The sequence below is a fragment of the Helianthus annuus genome, chromosome 15 (genome assembly GCF_002127325.2).
Source record: "Helianthus annuus cultivar XRQ/B chromosome 15, HanXRQr2.0-SUNRISE, whole genome shotgun sequence".
NCBI lineage: Eukaryota > Viridiplantae > Streptophyta > Magnoliopsida > Asterales > Asteraceae > Helianthus > Helianthus annuus.
The window spans coordinates 103,510,536-103,531,489 of NC_035447.2; the positions used below are offsets into that span (position 1 = coordinate 103,510,536).

Here is a 20,954-nt window from a genome sequence, read left to right on the forward strand (position 1 = left end):
GAGGGGGCGGCCGACCCCCCGAACTTTTCGCTCAGTAGTGGAGAGTATGTAGTTTTCGTAAAGAAATTTTTGGGTATATACGTTTTCAACCCCCCGGTTTTATATAAATTTTTGCCTTCGTGGTAGGGGAGTCTATGGATTTGCAAAAAAAAAAAAAAAAGAGTGGGATTGGTCCATGGCTACGAACAACCGCAACCTTAGATGAGAATGGGCGAGGAAGAGAGAAGTGATTGGAGAGAGGGAGGAGATGTCCATGAAGATCTATGAAGCGTAAGAGATCCTTTAAACTAAGGTAGTGTTTGGCATGCAAGAATGAGATGCGTAATGGAATGGACCATTGCGAAAGAATCAATAAAAAGGATCATACATGTGTTACCAATTATCTAATTTCATTCATTTTCATTCTTGTGTTATAATTTCACCATTTCAGGATTATTATCGTATACTTGAGGTCGATTACGAAGCTACATAAGAAGAAATTAGATCCAGTTACATCCGTTTAGCTCTGGTTTGTGTTTTCTAATTGTTATCTTCCATTTCAAGTTCTATATATTTGTTTAATTGATTTTTGTTATGTTAAAAGTTGTAACTTTTTGTTATTAGTATTTAGTTACTGATTGATTATATGGTTGATTTATATATGTCTTCTTTGACAGAAATGGCATCCAGACAAGAAGAGAGGGGGGGGCTGATCCTACGCCCCTGGTACTTATGCATGTTAAATGGTAATTTTGTTGGTTAGATAGTAGGTACAAGCTGTGTTATGGGTGAATCAGTGTCACCCGAGTATCGGATACGTGTATAACACATAAAAAACGAGTATCAGATACTATATAAGACACAAGAAAGTTTTTTTACCGGTGCGGCCTAAGTAGATCCCCCCAGATACAAAGTATGGCTAGAAATGTGTCGGTTGCTAGTAACTATCGACTAAAAATGGCACCATGACACTATATATGTATCATGCTTTTAGACTCTTGGATAGTTAGATAAGTTCTAATGTTAATTGGATAGGGATTATGGTTTAAGAAAATCGATGAATAGGGCGTAGGAAAAATAGTTTAGTATGCTTGGATATAGAGAAATATGGAAAGTATTAATCGAACATCGTTGGGGGCATGGTTTTAAAAAACGGTTGAGGCGTGCACCTCGAGGCGAAACGCCCAAAACGAATCTGAGTCGCGCCTCGGGGGGGTTTTATTGTATGTGCGCATTAGAAGGGCCGAGGCGCTAAAAAGGCCGCGCCTTAGTGGTTTTTAATATTTGTTTTTGATGTTTTTGACTTTTTGTGCCAATTTCAAGCAATTTATGTTTTTTTGATGTGTGTTTTTGATGATGAATTTAGTTAGTATTATTATTTTTATAAGATATATATTTTTTGTATTTATTTTTTAATTTCGCCTCAGGCTTACGCCTCGTGAGGCAAAGGGAAAACGGCTCAAAACTCGTTTCCGTTTTTTGAAACCTTGATTGGTAGTGTGATTTACCTCTTGAAAGTAAACCGTTGTTTAGTAGAGTTGGCTCATCCCTTGATATATGTACTTGTGAATTTGTTCTTGGTGATTCTTTTGTTATGTGTCAACTATAATGAAATCAATATGTAAATTGTTGTAACTTGTGTGCTTGTCAAAAACCTCATGAATAACTCACACCTGGGTTCTAAAAAGTGCGACTGAGGCGCAAGGTGTTGCGCTTTGTTTTAAAAAGCGAGAAGCGCACTGAGGCGACAAGGTCTGAAACCAAGGCGCATAGCACAAAAATGGTGCGCTTTATTCTACAGTATAGGTAACTAAAAGGATTCCTTCATAGCTGGCTTAGCCTAATATGAATGGGTTAAGGAGAAACAGAAGCCTGATAGATTTTGCTTAAGTATGCATTTGTTTATACATTCAACGTATGAACAATTAAAACAACTTCGTTCTATTTGTTAAATTGTAGATTTATATATTTGTACACACATACGCATGCACACGCACACATACAAGGACTGATAAAGATAGGCTCAAATGAGAATCATTAAATAATTAGGAACACACACAATGTATGCATACCTACTACCTATACACGCGTATGCATACATACGCATTCATATGTATACAAGCATACCTATACATGCCTAGACATATGCATGTATAAAGGTTCCCTAATCTCTTGGTATTTAGAATTTGAAAATAGTCAATATTCACTCATTTTGTACCTTTGCAATTCAACGTTTTAACGATCACTAGTTTTTTTTCAGTTTTAAGTGATCCTATACGTAAAGAAGAGTATGACAAGAAAGGAATGCTATACCTCTATGATTACAACATCGTTGTAAGCATGATCATCTTTATACATTACTTTTATTTTATGACCCTTTACCGATCTTTAAACAATGCAAGATTACCTTTGTCACACCCCCAAAATCCACACGCGGAGTACCACCGCTTGGAGGCGTGACATGACCAGGATCAAACCATCAATCACATTGAACATAGCATAATATAAATAAAATAGTTCGTAAAACCCAAATTCAATACAATTGATGTTCTAAACCAAACATAGTATCAATAGCGGAAGCATAAGTATGTAACCCAAAGTAAATCGTAAGTTCAAATATTCGAAACGTTAAACATAGTGTTCATGATCCATTGCCCACAACGACCCGCTCCTCCTTGTGCAAGCTCCATAAGTACCTAAGGTCCTGCAAGGCATGCAACAGAGAGTCAACAACTAGTTGAGCGAGTTCACAGTTAATAGTTCAGTAATAGTATAGTGTGAGTAGTAAGTTCGTTCGTTATAGCATATATCGTATTTCCATCGCGGCCTCCCAGGCAGGTATGCGAAGATATTAGGGGATGTTCCCCCCAAGTATTTCTAGACTAGGTTTATTTGTATCGCGGCCTACCAGGCAGGTGTGCGAAGATTAGTATGTTTAGTTCGCGGCCTTCCTAAGGCAGGTGTGCGAAGACAGTCATAATATCGCGGCCAACCCTTGGCAGGTGTGCGAAGATCAGTTCAATAAGTGTTACTAGTCTAGTCGTATCTTATCGTTAGATTCTATCAGTTGAGTATGTACAACAAATCATCAAATCCCATTCCCACCCGGGAACCCATGCCTTGGCTGTGTGAACTCACCTTGGTTTGCTCGGTATGCTAAGTATGTGCTCAAAGTAAATCAATCACGTCCTAGAGTATGCACGTACACAATCAGTTTCAATTCATACAGTTCACATATAAGCATAATCAATGATCACCAAGTAGTACACATCACTAATCAACATCACACAAGTCATGCATAGTGTTTAACATCAGTTAGTTAACTCAGTTAACACTTAACAGAATTAAACCAGTTTACTGTGCAGGTTTCCCAAGTTGGCGATACAGAGGTTGGCGAAACACATTAATTGGCGAAACACAGGTTGACGAAACACAATGTGTTTCGTCAACTACCCTTTGACGAATCATAGTTCTATTTCGTTAAGGACCTTTGGCGAAACACATTTTCTAATTCGTCGACATCCTTGGCGAAACACATTCTGTTTCGCCAAGACTTCCAATTCGTCAAACATTCACATTCGTTAAGCAGCAGTTAGGTCAACATGTCAGTTACGCAATCATCACAGAAAACCCTAATCATTCTAGCAGCCATCATGCCATCATCGGATCAACACTAACCACAGATTGTTATGCACAGATCTTAGAGAATTCATTCAACGATCATTATCAAATCAATAACGTACTCATCACGGTTTTAATGTCTAGCATGAACCCTAACTTACGTGTACCACAAATCGATTATCATAACACAAACAACATTCAAATATTGTTCCTAAGCATCATGAAATCTAGTTCATCATTAACAATATACATATACATAGGTTGTAACCGATAAATCATACGTTACTAATCCGGGATTACCATAAACATATATTCATATATGATCCAGGAATCAAGCATAGATACAACATGAATCAAGAAATCATGAACACATAAACGACTAACCGAGTGGAGGGAAAGACGGGTTAATCGCTAGGAGGTCTCTAAAAACCAACTGTCGTCAGTGCACAGGAGCTCTAGGGTTTCAGTTTTGCCAAAGTTGTGAAACAGGAAGTCGTTCCACGTTTTAAACACATACAGACGATTTGGGCCCGTAATGGGCTTTGGCGAATCAGATGGGCCGGCGAAACAAGCTTTGTTTCGTTAAGAGTGGGCTGGCGAAACAGGATTGGTGAAACAGGTTTCCTGTTTCGTCGAATGGTTCTTGGCGAATCAAAATTCTGATTCGTTGAGATGTTTGTTGGTGAAACGCTCTAAGTGTTTTACAATAATCCATGTTATTCTCATAACAATAAGCCACATATGTGCACAATCATAACACGTTTCAATAAAACATAGCATGTATGATTACCAGTCAATCAGTCAAACAACTACACAGTCAAAGTTAACGGTCAAGGTCAACGTGCATTAAATACAAAATGAAAGTCAAAAGTTCGAGTTGTCAAAGGGGCACACTGCAATCCTGGCACTTGTCACTGACGCATCAGCAAAGGAAAAGAAGCCGGAGGATATTCCAGTTGTACGTGACTTTCCTCAGCTGGAAGATTTACCCGGTTTACCGCCTCACCGCCAAGTCGAGTTCCAGATTGAGTTAGCTCCTGGAGCAGCACCAATAGCCCGCGCACCGTATCGTTTAGCTCCAACCGAACTGGAAGAATTGTCAAAGCAGTTACAAGAGCTCTTGGAAAAGGGCTTTATTCGTCCAAGCTCATCGCCTTGGGGAGCTCCAGTACTTTTCGTGAAAAAGAAGGATGGCACTTTCAGGATGTGCATCGACTACCGTGAACTGAACAAGGTGACGGTGAAGAACCGTTATCCTCTTCCGCGTATAGACGACTTATTCGACCAGTTGCAGGGGTCAAGTTACTACTCCAAGGTAGACTTGAGGTCAGGGTATCATCAGCTGAGAGTCCGGGATGAGGACGTCTCCAAAACCGCTTTCAGAACTCGTTACGGTCACTACGAGTTTCTTGTCATGCCATTTAGGTTAACGAATGCGCCTGCCGTATTTATGGACCTTATGAACAGGGTGTGCAAGCCGTATCTAGACAAGTTTGTGATTGTCTTCATCGACGACATTCTGATTTACTCCAAGAGTCAAGAGGAGCACGAGCAACACCTACGATTGATTCTGGAACTTCTTCGAAAGGAGCAATTGTACGCCAAGTTTTCTAAATGCGACTTCTAGCTTCGTGAAGTCCACTTCTTAGGCCATGTGGTGAACAGGGACGGGATTCATGTCGATCCATCCAAGGCAGATTCGATCAGGAACTGGCCTGCACCGCGTACACCAACGGAAATACGCCAATTCTTGGGTTTGGCGGGTTATTACAGACGATTCATCAAAGACTTCTCGAAGATAGCACAGCCGCTTACGCTACTGACACAGAAGGGTGTCACCTATCGCTGGGGAGAGCCCCAGGAAACCGCCTTTCAGTACCTAAAGGATAGGCTTTGCAGCGCGCCTATTCTCTCATTGCCAGAGGGCACGGACGACTTTGTGGTTTATTGTGACGCGTCGATACAGGGTCTTGGGTGTGTATTGATGCAGCGGGATAAGGTTATTGCTTACGCTTCACGTCAACTCAAGGTTCACGAACGGAACTACACGACACACGATTTAGAGCTGGGAGCTGTTGTTTTCGCGCTTAAGATATGGCGACACTACCTGTACGGTACCAGGTGCACGATTTACACCGATCACAGGAGTCTCGAGCATATCCTTAAGCAAAAGGATTTGAACATGCGTCAACGACGATGGGTTGAACTACTTAACGATTACGAATGCGCCATCAAGTACCATCCAGGCAAAGCCAATGTTGTGGCTGACGCTCTCAGTCGGAAAGACACTTTACCACGGCGCGTGCGAGCGCTGCAGCTTACGATTCAGTCTAGCCTTCCTGCACAGATACGAGATGCTCAGGCAGAAGCATTGAAACCAGAAAACGTTAGGGCTGAAGCCCTACGCGGCTCACGACAGTGATTAGAACAGAAGGCAGACGGCGCCTACTATGTAACGGGGCGTATTTGGGTCCCACTTTTTGGCGGTTTACGCGAGCTGGTAATGGACGAAGCTCACAAGTCCCGCTACTCGGTACATCAGGGTCGGATAAAATGTACCACGACATCAGAACTACATACTGGTGGCCTAGCATGAAGGCCCACATCGCTACTTACGTTGGAAAGTGTTTGACATGTGCAAAAGTCAAAGTGGAGTATCAGAAACCAGCGGGCCTACTTCAGCAACCCAAGATACCGCAATGGAAATGGGAAGAAATTTCCATGGATTTTGTTACAGGCCTACCCAGATCTCAGCGTGGGAATGACACTATATGGGTGATCGTGGATCGACTCACCAAGTCTGCACACTTCCTGGCCATAAAGGAAACGGATAAGTTCTCCACTCTCGCAGACGTCTATCTTAAAGAAGTTGTTTCGAGGCACGGGGTGCCCACCTCCATTATCTCGGATCGGGATGCACGGTTCACGTCAGAGCTATGGCAAGCGATGCACAAATCTTTCGGCTCACGGTTAGACATGAGCACAGCGTATCACCCTCAGACGGATGGGCAGTCTGAGCGAACGATCCAAACTCTTGAAGACATGCTTCGGGCATGTGTTATTGATTTCGGAAACGGCTGGGAAAAGCATCTCCCTTTGGTGGAGTTTTCATACAATAACAGTTATCACACCAGCATACAAGCCGCTCCATTCGAGGCATTGTACGGACATAAATGCCGGTCACCTCTCTGTTGGGCAGAGGTGGGGGATAGCCAGATCACGGGTCCAGAGATTGTAGTGGACGCCACAGAAAAGATTGCACAGATACGACAACGCATGACGGCAGCACGCGACCGTCAGAAAGCCTACGCGGACAAGCGTAGAAAGCCTTTGGAATTTCAGGTCGGGGACCGGGTTTTATTAAAAGTCTAACCCTGGAAGGGTGTGGTTCGTTTTGGCAAACGGGGCAAACTAAATCCGCGGTATGTCGGACCGTTCGAAATCATTGAGATAGTAGGCAAAGTGGCCTACAAACTAAACCTACCAGCTGAACTCGGTGCAGTTCACAATGTATTTCACGTGTCGAATCTGAAGAAGTGCCTGTCAGATGAGACCCTCATAGTTCCTTTTAAGGAACTCACTATCGACGAGCGGTTGCAGTTCGTCGAGGAGCCAGTTGAAATCACGGACCGGGATGTTAAGGTCCTCAAAAATAAGAGAATCCCTCTTGTTCGAGTTCGTTGGAACTCCCGTCATGGCCCAGAGAACACCTAGGAACGCGAAGACCAGATGACAGAAAAGTATCCCTAGTTATTCGGAACAAATACAACCAGCTTCTTTTTCGTTGCTGATGCGTCAGTGACAAGTGCCAGGATTGCAGTGTGCCCCTTTGACAACTCGAACTTTTGACTTTCATTTTGTATTTAATGCACGTTGACCTTGACCGTTAACTTTGACTGTGTAGTTGTTTGACTGATTGACTGGTAATCATACATGCTATGTTTTATTGAAACGTGTTATGATTGTGCACATATGTGGCTTATTGTTATGAGAATAACATGGATTATTGTAAAACACTTAGAGCGTTTCACCAACAAACATCTCAACGAATCAGAATTTTGATTCGCCAAGAACCATTCGACGAAACAGGAAACCTGTTTCGCCAATCCTGTTTCGCCAGCCCACTCTTAACGAAACAAAGCTTGTTTCGCCGGCCCATCTGATTCGCCAAAGCCCATTACGGGCCCAAATCGTCTGTATGTGTTTAAAACGTGGAACGACTTCCTGTTTCACAACTTTGGCAAAACTGAAACCCTAGAGCTCCTGTGCACTGACGGCAGTTGGTTTTTAGAGACCTCCTAGCGATTAACCCGTCTTTCCCTCCACTCGGTTAGTCGTTTATGTGTTCATGATTTCTTGATTCATGTTGTATCTATGCTTGATTCCTGGATCATATATGAATATATGTTTATGGTAATCCCGGATTAGTAACGTATGATTTATCGGTTACAACCTATGTATATGTATATTGTTAATGATGAACTAGATTTCATGATGCTTAGGAACAATATTTGAATGTTGTTTGTGTTATGATAATCGATTTGTGGTACACGTAAGTTAGGGTTCATGCTAGACATTAAAACCGTGATGAGTACGTTATTGATTTGATAATGATCGTTGAATGAATTCTATAAGATCTGTGCATAACAATCTGTGGTTAGTGTTGATCCGATGATGGCATGATGGCTGCTAGAATGATTAGGGTTTTCTGTGATGATTGCGTAACTGACATGTTGACCTAACTGCTGCTTAACGAATGTGAATGTTTGACGAATTGGAAGTCTTGGCGAAACAGAATGTGTTTCGCCAAGGATGTCGACGAATTAGAAAATGTGTTTCGCCAAAGGTCCTTAACGAAATAGAACTATGATTCGTCAAAGGGTAGTTGACGAAACACATTGTGTTTCGTCAACCTGTGTTTCGCCAATTAATGTGTTTCGCCAACCTCTGTATCGCCAACTTGGGAAACCTGCACAGTAAACTGGTTTAATTCTGTTAAGTGTTAACTGAGTTAACTAACTGATGTTAAACACTATGCATGACTTGTGTGATGTTGATTAGTGATGTGTACTACTTGGTGATCATTGATTATGCTTATACGTGAACTGTATGAATTCAAACTGATTGTGTACGTGCATACTCTAGGACGTGATTGATTTACTTTGAGCACATACTTAGCATACCGAGCAAACCAAGGTGAGTTCACACAGCCAAGGCATGGGTTCCCGGGTGGGAATGGGATTTGATGATTTGTTGTACATACTCAACTGATAGAATCTAACGATAAGATACGACTAGACTAGTAACACTTATTGAACTGATCTTCGCACACCTGCCAAGGGTTGGCCGCGATATTATGACTGTCTTCGCACACCTGCCTTAGGAAGGCCGCGAACTAAACATACTAATCTTCGCACACCTGCCTGGTAGGCCGCGATACAAATAAACCTAGTCTAGAAATACTTGGGGGGAACATCCCCTAATATCTTCGCATACCTGCCTGGGAGGCCGCGATGGAAATACGATATATGCTATAACGAACGAACTTACTACTCACACTATACTATTACTGAACTATTAACTGTGAACTCGCTCAACTAGTTGTTGACTCTCTGCTGCATGCCTTGCAGGACCTTAGGTACTTATGGAGCTTGCACAAGGAGGAGCGGGTCGTTGTGGGCAATGGATCATGAACACTATGTTTAACGTTTCGAATATTTGAACTTATGATTTACTTTGGGTTACATACTTATGCTTCCGCTATTGATACTATGTTTGGTTTAGAACATCAATTGTATTGAATTTGGGTTTTACGAACTATTTTATTTATATTATGCTATGTTCAATGTGATTGATGGCTTGATCCTGGTCATGTCACGCCTCCAAGCGGTGGTACTCCGCGTGTGGATTTTGGGGTTGTGACAATCTTAACCGTTACCAATCTTTAAACAATGCAGTAAACCGTTTTTTATATAATGAACGCCTCGCGTATGTGACGTGCGTGCCTCACGCATCAGCTTTTGGGATCAAAATGCAAAACACTTCAACTTTTAGGATAAAAAAAATATTGAAGCGCCTCACGCTTTTAAAACCGAGAATAAAAGTAGTGATGGGATAAGTATATTATATGTTTGGGCCTGGCCTATAAGGGAACAAATATGTATTTCGAAGTTACATTTAACATTCTCATATTTTCAATTTTCATTGATATAAATGTTATTGCATGTCTTGATAATGATTTACTAAAACAGTTTAAAAAGCCTCTTTCCTAAACATTTTTTTCAATGTATATAGTTTATATATACAACCAATTGTTTGTCAATGTATATAGTTTATATATATAAACAAATAGTGTCATAAATTTATATTACTTTGGGTCTATGACGAATCAACCCGAAAACCGGATGATTTGTAATGGAAAAACAAGTAAATCACAGGTATTAACCATGTAATTAATTCTTTGATTAATTTAAATAAGAGTTAAATGTCATTTTAGTCCCTGTGGTTTGGGCCATTTTGGCAGTTTAGTCCAAATGTTTCATTTTTCGCCTATAGGTCCAAAAAGGTTTCACCGTTGTGATTTTAGTCCACTGGGTTTACTTCATCTATGTTTTCGGTTAACGAGAAGGACAATTCGGCTATTTTAAATGTAATTCTGGTAACTATAATGGCAATTCGGCCATATAAAATGACCGAATTGCCCTTCTCGATAACTGAAATAGTGGATGAAGTTAACCCAGTGGACTGAAATGGCAACGCTAAAACCTTTCTGGACGCACAAGCGAAAAATGAAACATTTAGACTAAACTGACAAAATGACTCAAACCACAGGGACTAAAATGACATTTAACTCTTTAAAGAAAGTTAGATTATACTGTTCTTCCTTAAATGGTATCACTAATCAAATAAATTATTTAAACAGAATTATAAATCATACTCTTTATATATTATTAGTAGAGCTTATAGTACTTGTGTACTATTATACTAATTGATAAGGTGTAAGTAACTAAACAATTGGAAAAGTGGTTAGATGCCTTGATGGAATTTATGTGAAATAGTTGATATTGTTTATGACCAAAAAGGCTTGTAAGGCCCAATGGTAAAAAGCTCATATTGATAGATAACTAACTAGATCACAAATAATGTCTCTTGATGGAACATGTCTTGTAATTGTAGTGAACATGTTATATTATTTATATATGAAAGGATGTTAGAATATTATGGATATTCAGCTTACATGACCGGATGCTACACCTAACATGATAATCGAATAATAGCATGAAATTGTGCTAATAGAAATGAAGGAAACAAATTATACGAAAAGGTGTTATATGATGAAGTTGAGAAATTTGAAATGAACAAATGCTAAAATAATAATGAGTAACGGGTCATTTCAGTGTCTCAGTATCATATGGGTTACGTGAAAGAATTTAAGAAATGAACAAATGCTAAAATAATAATGAGTAACGGGTCATCTCAGTGTCTCACTACGAAATGGGTGCGTGAAAGAATTTAAGAAATGAACAAATGCTAAAATAATAATGAGTAACAGGCTATCTCAGTGTCTCAGTACGATATGGGTTGCGTGAATTTAAAATTAAAAGACGGCAAAACTATATTAATGAACTTTGTATTAGTTTAAAGTTAAAAGACGGCAAAACTATAGTGTGAGAAGTGTATTATAACACTATATATAACACTATATAACACCATATAAACACCGTATAACACCATATAACAATATATAACACTATACATCTACCATAGACATGCTATCAAACAAAATATAGCGTTATATTTGTTATATAGTGTTAGATAGTGTTACATAGTGTTATATGGTGTTATATGGTGTTACATAGTATTATACGGTGTTTATATGGTGTTATATAGTGTTATAATACACTTCTCACACTTCTCACACTTCTGGATTAATGTACAGGATCCTCTACCTATTAGTATATTAAATAGTATTAGAAAATACATATAATCTATAATATTAATACCAATTATTATCGAATATTCAAATAAAGTGATATGATACATTTCATAAATTCAAATAAACATCCAACAAAAACCACAAAATGATATGAAAAACCCATAAATACAAAAATCTTCAATAAACATCAAATATTAAAAATATGGTGCAAAGTCATAAATCCTACAAAAATTAACACACATCGGTTCGGTTATGGTGGGTATGGCAAAATGATAACTATAACCGACCCGCTACTTTCGGTTTTCAAAAAAAAACCATTAACCGACCCACCGGTTTTTTATTTGGCTCGGTTTTTTCGGTTTGGTTTTGTCGGTTAATTCGGTTATGGTTGAGTTAATTCGGTCTTTTGCACACCCCTAGTTTGTATTCTATATAGTTGTGTAACTTTTTTTTTAAATTTTATAGATGTACAAAAACAAATGGTTATGTGTCTTGAAAATTTTGTACAAATGAACACAAAATACAAGGTCAAGTCGATGTTGACATTCGTGCGATTTACACAGTATTTTATAGTTGTGTCAAATTCCATACTATATATTTGAGTAGGGGGAGTTCATTTGAGAAGAATCTTCTTAAAAGAAAAAATGAATTAATCTAGGCCCTATATTTTTTTATCAATAGTTGTGAATCAATATAGCATTTTTATCCACTTTTAATTAATGTTTTAATTACTAAGGGTAGTATAGACATTTTGATGTAGAATATTAATAAATATTTTAAAGAATTACACAAATCTTATTAATGCAACCATAAATTCTCCCTTCACCATCATTAATGTATAGGCTCCTACACAAATTTTATTAGAAGTGACAAAATTATTTAAAAATTTTGTGTCCTACACATATTTTATTATGAGTCGCGAAATTATTTAAAAGTGTTTGAGTCCTACACATTCTGTATCCTACACCAAAATATTGTTTTAATGGTGTAGGAAACGTTGAAAATGTAAGATCATGTGCATGATTGTTTTTATTGTGTAAGATGCACAACTATTTTATAAGATAGGCTCATTAAATGATTATAGTTCATTAATTTGAATAACAAAAATACATAATAGAATCATTAAATGATTTGTTCAAATTACCTTTGTATCCTTTATTCTTTTTATTCTTAATTTCTAATTCTTCTCATTTGAACTCTCCACTATATTTGAGTATTAGTGAAGAGTTTAAATAAGAATAAATTTTTTGTAACAAAAAAAGAAGAAATTTTAATAAATAGGTGTTTTGATCAAAAATTATCAAAGCAATTAAGTGATCAAATTAGTTAAGTGAGGTAGTGTGCTAAGAGAATGTGTTCAAAAATATGTTAATTAAGTTGTTTGCAAAAACAATTTTCAGGATACGGCTCAGGATATTGAGCTGTATCTAAGATCAAACAGTGAGCAAAAAAGTAAAGGGTGACACGAGATATAGGAGGAAAGCCCTTGATCAATCTAGATCGCCGGCACAAAACCTCGGGAGCTGACAATCGCAGCTGTCTTGTTCTTCTTATTGCTTCAAATGTCAGGATACAGTGCAGGATATGATGCGGATCAACTAAGTGTTACAATGCAATTCGAATACAGGTGTAAGTGCGTTGTGAGTGTTAGCAGCTAGAGAGAAAAAGTGTACGGGAGATTCTGTGCCTTAATCTGATCCGATCTATCCTTTTTATAGTAAAACTAACTAACTAACCTATTATTCCTGGATTCAGCGAATATTCCATATGTGAACGTTGTATTCCACGTCTTCCGACTTCAACGTCTATAATCCAACTGATTTGCCCGAGTCTTAAGGAGAAGAAGTCCACTTGAACGTTAGAGACTTGTACCTTTTAACCTGCACGTGGGTTAATTAGTTATTACCAGGATATCGTACCAGGATGTTACCGATATCCTGATTCAGTATCCTGGTCATAATAAAACAAAGTTAGAATATCAATCGGGATATATGAACAGAAAATCACCCATAACAATTGTCCCCAAAATATATCTGTTGGTATACCAATTCCAACGGATATATTTTAAAACTTATCTCTTAAATCGACATTATTAAACTGAAACGACGGTTGATGTGACTTTGTGCAACTTCCAACGCGATATTTACTCTTTGCCCCCTTATGTTCAGCCTCTATTTAACTGATTTAATCAGCATTATGATCACCACATTTCAAGCCACTTCTCATGTATTTCCTTTCTCTCTTCTCTGTTTTTCTTTTCTTGAATTTCTTGCTTCTTGGTCGATACCTTTCATGGCATCACGAACAAGATCACGTTCAAACGAGCCGGTCCCAACCCTCGTGAGTCAAAACCTTATCCGAGAACCGGAAAAGGAGATTTGTTCTTTCAACAATGCCGACAACGCCGCTCTGAAAGATTCCGGTGCCTTTCCTGCCTGAACGATCATTCGCCCTTTTGATCGAGAGGCCCGATCAGATGCGGTATCAAACGAGTGGGTGTGCTTTTTAGCTTATCCGTTTTCCTTGGGACTCCGGTATCCATTTCCACCCTTCATCTCCCGTTTTTTCGAACTTACCGGCCTCAGTTATGCTCAGACCATGCCAATGGTGTGGCGGGTTTTAATGGTGTTAAACCAAATTAAAGCTCGTCATATCCCTAATTTGTGCGTCGAAGACCTCCCCATAGCATATCGATTGAGATCCCACGGTAACAGCCGTTTTCTTCTGTTCTCCACTTCCAAGAACCCCCTAATCCTCAAGGCCACTAAGAATGAAGACCAGTGGCAATGAAAATTCTTTTTCGTAAAAAGGGATTCTATCGACAAGGGTTTTGACTTGCCAATTAAATGGTTGACCTCAGGTAGGATTTAGGGTTTTAGGAATACCCCCAAATACATCTTAAAACCATATCCTTAACTGACATCCTGATTTCTTGTGCAGCAAGCTTCAGAGATCTAGCACCTCCAAACGCAGATTCGGAGCCCAGGGTCAAAGAGATCTATCGTTTTCCCGCTAGTGAAAGAACTTTCTCCCTGTCTCTCATCAGCTCAAGTCAAAAATCAAGCTCAGAAATGTCTGGTAAGTATATGATTAGACTAATTATAGAATAGGAGTGTTAAGAGTTAAACATTTCTCCCTTTTTATAGTGTCGGTCATCAACCTCGAAGGCTTCCAACTAGACGAGTTGGACAGTTACTCTAGCCTTGCACCTATTAAACAAGAGACCAATCCAAAGCCAACTGCTACGCCCAAGCCTACCAGTTCAAAAACTGCTACCGCACCCAAGGCTCCCCCGGCATCTAGAACTCGAGCCTCCAGCTCCCGGAAGAGGAAGGAAGCAGACTATCCTGCTACCCCCATGTATTCCCATTCGAGAACCATGGGTTTACGGAATCCAGCAAATTCATAACCGGCTTCCTCAACCAGGTTAGTATCCTTGACCTATATCCTGCACCACATGCTGGTTATAAATGTTATTTAAGGTTAATACCTGTTTCCTTTCTCCACAAGGTCTTGAACGCCTGGTGTCCCTCTACGAAGACGCATGTGGCTCGAACGTCATTGATGCGTGCGAAGTGTAGTATATTTTAGATGTATATTTTAAGCCCTTTTTACACTTTTAGCCAAGTTTTAAATTTATAAAACACGATATTTACTAACACTAAACACACATATGGGCAAGTGCACCCATCGTGGACGTAGTATAGTGTTGGTAAGATACCGAGGTCGTCCAAGGACACAAGAGCTTTTAGTACCGGTTTATCCTCAACGTCTAATCAAATCAAAAAGTTAGAAAAGATTTTTAAACTAAGAAAATAAAAACTAACTAAATGCTGAAAAATAAAATAAAAATAAAAACAGATAGACAAGATGAATCACTTGGATCCGACTCGTGTATTAGTATAACCTTTGATTATTTTCGCACTTTTGCACTTGTTTAAGAGATTATCTTAGTTATTGTAGTAGGCCCCTCTTTTGAAGGCGACGTTACCCTAAACCCAGTAGTTTGAGTCAGCAAGGATACAATCCTAAAGGGTTGGATTATTGGAAGATAATGAATTAAGTTATTAATGCAAATTATGGTAGGCCCCGCTTTTGGCGGTGACGTTACCCTCGACTAAGTAGTCTGAGTCAGCAGGGATACAGTCCTAAATAGCCGGGTTATAGTATTAATAGTAGTTAACTTATGAGGGGGTCAAAGAGTTTGGATCCCCGCCATCCACTTGTGTTCCTTTTTTTGTATTTATGTTAGATTTAGCTGTCTTTTTGCTTCTTTTGTGAATTTGAGCTCATTTAATCCTGAAAATACAAAAGGAAGACAAAAACACTCTTTTTCCTACATTAGTACTCAAAAAGGGTTAGTTTTATGCCTCATTTGATGTAATTTATATGTTGCATTTTACACACATCAGTCATGCTAGAGAGTAAGCTGAAAAAGGCTGAAGCCACCATTGCGGACCAAGCAGCGATTGCCACCGCCAAATCAGAGCACTATGAAGCTAAATACAAGGCAATGGCGCAAGAGCACCAGTCCGCCATCCAGAAGATCACACACGAGGCCCAAGCCAAGTCCGATGCCGCCCAAGTTCAACATGAGCAGGATATGGCTTCAGACCGGGAAAGCCTCAAGAATTCTGTTGTCATCTCTCTCCTCCAGGCTAGACTGAAAATGGCCTTTGAGGCTATGGCCTTGGGTTTCGAATGCCCTTCATGGAACATCAAGGCTTGGGAGATGAAGCTGAATGATCTTGGTGGTAATCCTGTGGAGCCCCCTTGTGAAGTCCAGTGTGGAGGAGCTTGCTAAGGTGGCCGAGAAGGTGGATAATGCTGGTGCTCCGAGGGATGCTGGTAGCGATGCTGGGACGAATGCTGGAGAGGATGCCGGAAAGGATGCTAGAGAGGATGCCGCCGATGAAGTCATGATGGAAGAGGGTGCGGCCCCTTAAAAGCAGCGAAGTGGGCAATGATGGATGTATGTGCCTAGGCGGGAGCCCACTTTTTTAAATTTGATGGTTGTGGTGTGTTAAACAATTTACTTTTCCTGTCTTTGAACAATTTACATTTCCTGCATTAAAACAATATGATGGCCAAAGGTGGATGGGTCCTGGGTTTCAGGATGAACCCTTGGTCATCAGTTAGTATGACCTGTTTTGAACTATATAACAGTTGGAGGCGGATGGGTCTCGGTTTGAGACGAAACCATCAACTGTTAAGTAAATATGGTAAGGAACTAATCGTGCTTTTGGTGGAGGGATCTCGGTTTGAGATGAAACCAAAAGCACAACTTTTGACATGTTAATAATATAACCTCCTTTTGACTTATTCGTTGTTGTCTTTTAATTCTTGTTATGTATTGCTTTAGTTTAAATTTCAACGTTCTAAAAATTAGTGCAATTATTTCCAATGTCTTATCCAAATATTGTGAAAATATCTTGATCAGTATTCTCACAAATATCCTATAAAGACTTTCGTCGAATAGGGTTTTTACAATTCAGACAATTTAGATAAAGTTAAAAAGAAGAAGACAGTCTATCTTACAAAGTTTCTTTTGATAATACTTGTTTGACTAGAATATAGTTTTAGTTTCTAACCCAAGTGTCATATCCCAAATATTCCAACCAAATATCCTCAAGCATATTCTGAAAATATACTTCGAGAATATATCCTAATCAGGATATTTAAGTTTTTGTCAAACACAGTTTCAAAAATTCAAATAACTCAGATAGGGTTTATAAAGGAAAGATCATACCAGGAATAGAGTGTAACCCTATTTTCGAGCTTCAATCCTTTTGCAACTTTTTTCACGAAGATGTCCCCAGTCCGAGATACTCAGTGTGCTTAGTCCAAGCTTGATCCTTTGAGTTTTACACAATTGCTTCAGCAGGAATGTCCCCTGTGCATAACATTTTTGAACACTTAGAAATTCTCTGAACATCAGTTCCAATTGTTTGAACAGTTCTTGTGTTACAGGGGGTAAACCCTAAAATATACTGGAGATAGATCCTTAATATCCTGGGGATAAACCCACAAGTATTCTGGGGAAAATCCTAAATTTTCATGCGCTACAGGCGGGAGTGTTTAAACTCCAAGATTAGAAAGGTGAAAACCGTTAAACCTTAGAGAGTATGAAAATACCCTTTCACGAGAGAGGGTGATCAATCCTCATATACCTTTAGGATCTAGGATATAGCCAACAATAACGAAATTGTCAGCCACTTTTACATGGACTGGTCCCGTTATCTTGAACTATCCCTGGATAACTTGCGCTCCAGGTGGGGTGTTTAAACCCAATTCAAGAGTGTTGGGATTGAACCCTACAGAGGAACAGATGATGTAAAGCCAAAACTGGTTCAAAGTAGTGGATTCATCATAAGCAGCGGTTTACTCTAAACTTTCCCCTTGACTGTGGCTCCAACATCTGATGCAACTCAAAGTACTGATATTCTACAACAAATGTTGACCAACAACAATTGCTGATTCCTAAAGACTGCTGGAGACAAAGCACTGATGTCCAATCTACTGATGTCTCAAAATACTGCTGAAGTCCAAAGCCCTGTTGAAGACAAGCACTGTTGAACCAAAGGCCTGATCAACCAAAGGTGAACCACTGCCCAACCACAAAAGCGGCTTAGTATCAACAGCAGATTCAACAGCAGCAGTTTAACTTGTATCTTGTAATCAGTTGTTTAGTAAGCAAGGTTTGTACCAGTCAGTAGTTACAGGTTGTTAGGTTGTTAGATGTCACTATCATGGTGACGTCAGCTGAGATGCTTCAGCGGTTTGGTTTGCCTATAAATGGAGCAGTACCCTGTACTGTTACATTTGATTGACTGAGCAGATTCTTCTTCTCCAGTCCAATCCTTTCATCTTGTGCAACCAACCTTGGGGTATCAGGCTTGGGAGAGCTTAGTTCTGTAAATATGCTGTAATCATTTGCTTTGTATTTCAATCATTCAACTTAATGAAAAGCATTTGTTTGTCAAACTATTTTCCTCTTTGACTGTGTTTACAAAGTTTGTATCCATTTCCGCTGCACTTTACATTGTTTTACATTTATAGATATGTCAAGTTCATACAAACAAACACAATCATGAGAGCCTCAGATCCTAACAATTGGTATCAGAGCTTGGACAGTCAAATTCGATACAATCAATTTGACATAACAGTTCAGCTCACAATTCATTGATACTAAGGTTGGTCGTATTTCAGTTGAAAAACAGAGTAACGAGAAATTATGTTCAAAATGATGACTCAAAAGCTCTGTAAAACAACCAAGATGTCTTAAGATTCACAAATCTCATACAACTGATGATGTCATGCACAAATCACTCATAGTTTCCAGATCTGGAAACTTATCTGAAAACTATGGTGTGTTCATCTTCATTCAAAATTGATTTCAACTGCTGTTATGAAATCTGTGATGTTTTCATATTTTACACTAAAGTATGCACCTTAGATCAGCAAAACCAATGTTCATCCAAACACTAGTGTTTTGCTGACATAGAAAGAGGGAAATAAAGCTTTAGTCAAAATTTCTTATGTGCTCAAAGGAAGGTTGAGAATCTTCAAAAAGACCAAATCAACTTTGTCAAAACACATTGAGAAAATAAGGTGTCAAAACAGTCCAAATTATACGTAATGTGAGATCTGGTAATAAAACATGTACAAATGTGGCCAGATCTCTCAAAACATTACTTCAAAATGATTCTGGACTAAGCTTCTTCAAAATAAAATCTCCCAGTAAGTATTTCTGTACTTATGAATGGGAAGGGTAAAAAGGGAAGAAGAAAATGGACAAAACTCAAAGGTGTGTTTATCTCAAATCTTTTGAAATCAAAAGAAAAGAGTATAAATCCAAAACACTTAAGAGTCCACAGGTTTATCCTACAAAAGGAAAACCAAAAATAGATCTGCATTTTTGGTCAGACATATGTCATCAATCAACCATGCTCAATCACTGTTTCAGGGAAGTTCAGGTAACAAAAATATCTCCAGATAATTTTCAATAAAGAGGAATAGGCCAAATTTCTCAGAAATTACTCACATGGTAATAAGGTTCACACAGAACTTTCAAAACCTTTGTGAACAGGCTCCTCATAGTAACAATCATCTGACAAGGAAATGGTACCAAACAGTGGTTACAGAACTTTGGTTCAAACCACTGACCATTGTCCTAAGCTTGAGAATGAAATGATCTTGACCTTATTCGTAGTTACTTTAACTCTTGAGACACACCAGATCTAATTGATTTTATTATCAGAAAACTTTTACTCTTTTTTTTTGTAAAGTTTTCTTCAAATAAAACAGGATATATTATTCTTTATTTTTCCTTAAGAATGATATATTTTGTACTTTTACTTGTTTTTGATAGCAAAAGTATCAAACACCTGTCAGGATATAGAACCCTTATTTTTTTTTTGGTGTTTCTATCCTTGAAAATAGATCAAAAGGAAATGGTGCAAGTGTCAAGGTTATGTCAAACTCAAGTTTGTTTTAACACAGATCAAAGATTGTTTGCTAACAAACCTTAAAATACTTGGATACTCATGTTCTAATTCAAATATTATGACACAAAATGAGTATGCCATAGTAAAAAGGTTTCCATAGTCTGGGGTACTAAACCACTGTCAGGAATCTATAAAAGCTTCAAAACTTGTAACAAACATGTGGTAAAATCTTGAATGCTGAAACAAGTGAATTTTCTGCATTAAAAAAAAAATCCCTGTAAACCCTGCTGTTATGATTAATTTTGTTAAACTTGCATCTAAAATGTGTTTGTCAAGTATTTGGTTCTGCAGGTGACCCACATTCATCATCAACAGATCTTGGACATGATACTAAAATCATTTCCATCATCAGAGCAGCAGATGTACAAAACAGCTGTTAAAGCTCATCCACTGATGTACAAACAGTGTTTGATCAAAGTGCTTTCTAATTCTCTACCACTACTTCACCAAACCACTGTTGATAAATGTCACACCCCCAAAAATCCACCCGCGGAGTACCACCGCTTGGGAGCGTGACATGACCAGGATCAAGCCACCAACCATATTGAACATATAAATAAATTGTAAAAGTTTCCATCAATACGAAAGGTGTTTATCAAAACCAACAAAAGTAAATATAGCAGAAGCATTAATGTAGAAACCCAACATAGGTGTTAATATATGAAAAGTAATAAGTGTTTGTTCACGATCCAATTCCCACAACGACCTGCTCCTCCTTGTGCAAGCTCCTTAAGTACCTAAGGTCCTGCAAGGCATGCAGCAGAGAGTCAACAACTAGTTGAGCGAGTTCACAGGAAGTAAATGCGTAAAGGTAAGTTCATGAGTATCAGGTGGCTCTACTGGGCCGATATAGGTTTCTATTGGTGGGGGCTTCCCATGTTATTAATCCGCTAGACTATGCGTTACCATAA

General features: G+C 38.8%; 1 long non-coding RNA gene across 1 annotated transcript; it reads left to right on the plus strand.

Annotated features, from left to right (window-relative positions):
- The first annotated feature begins 2,228 nt into the window (after positions 1-2,228).
- LOC110909898 lies at positions 2,229-9,826 on the plus strand. Its single transcript, XR_002575707.1, has 2 exons — positions 2,229-2,313; positions 9,558-9,826. It is a non-coding gene; the product is annotated as an uncharacterized LOC110909898 (long non-coding RNA).
- The last annotated feature ends 11,128 nt before the right edge of the window (positions 9,827-20,954 follow it).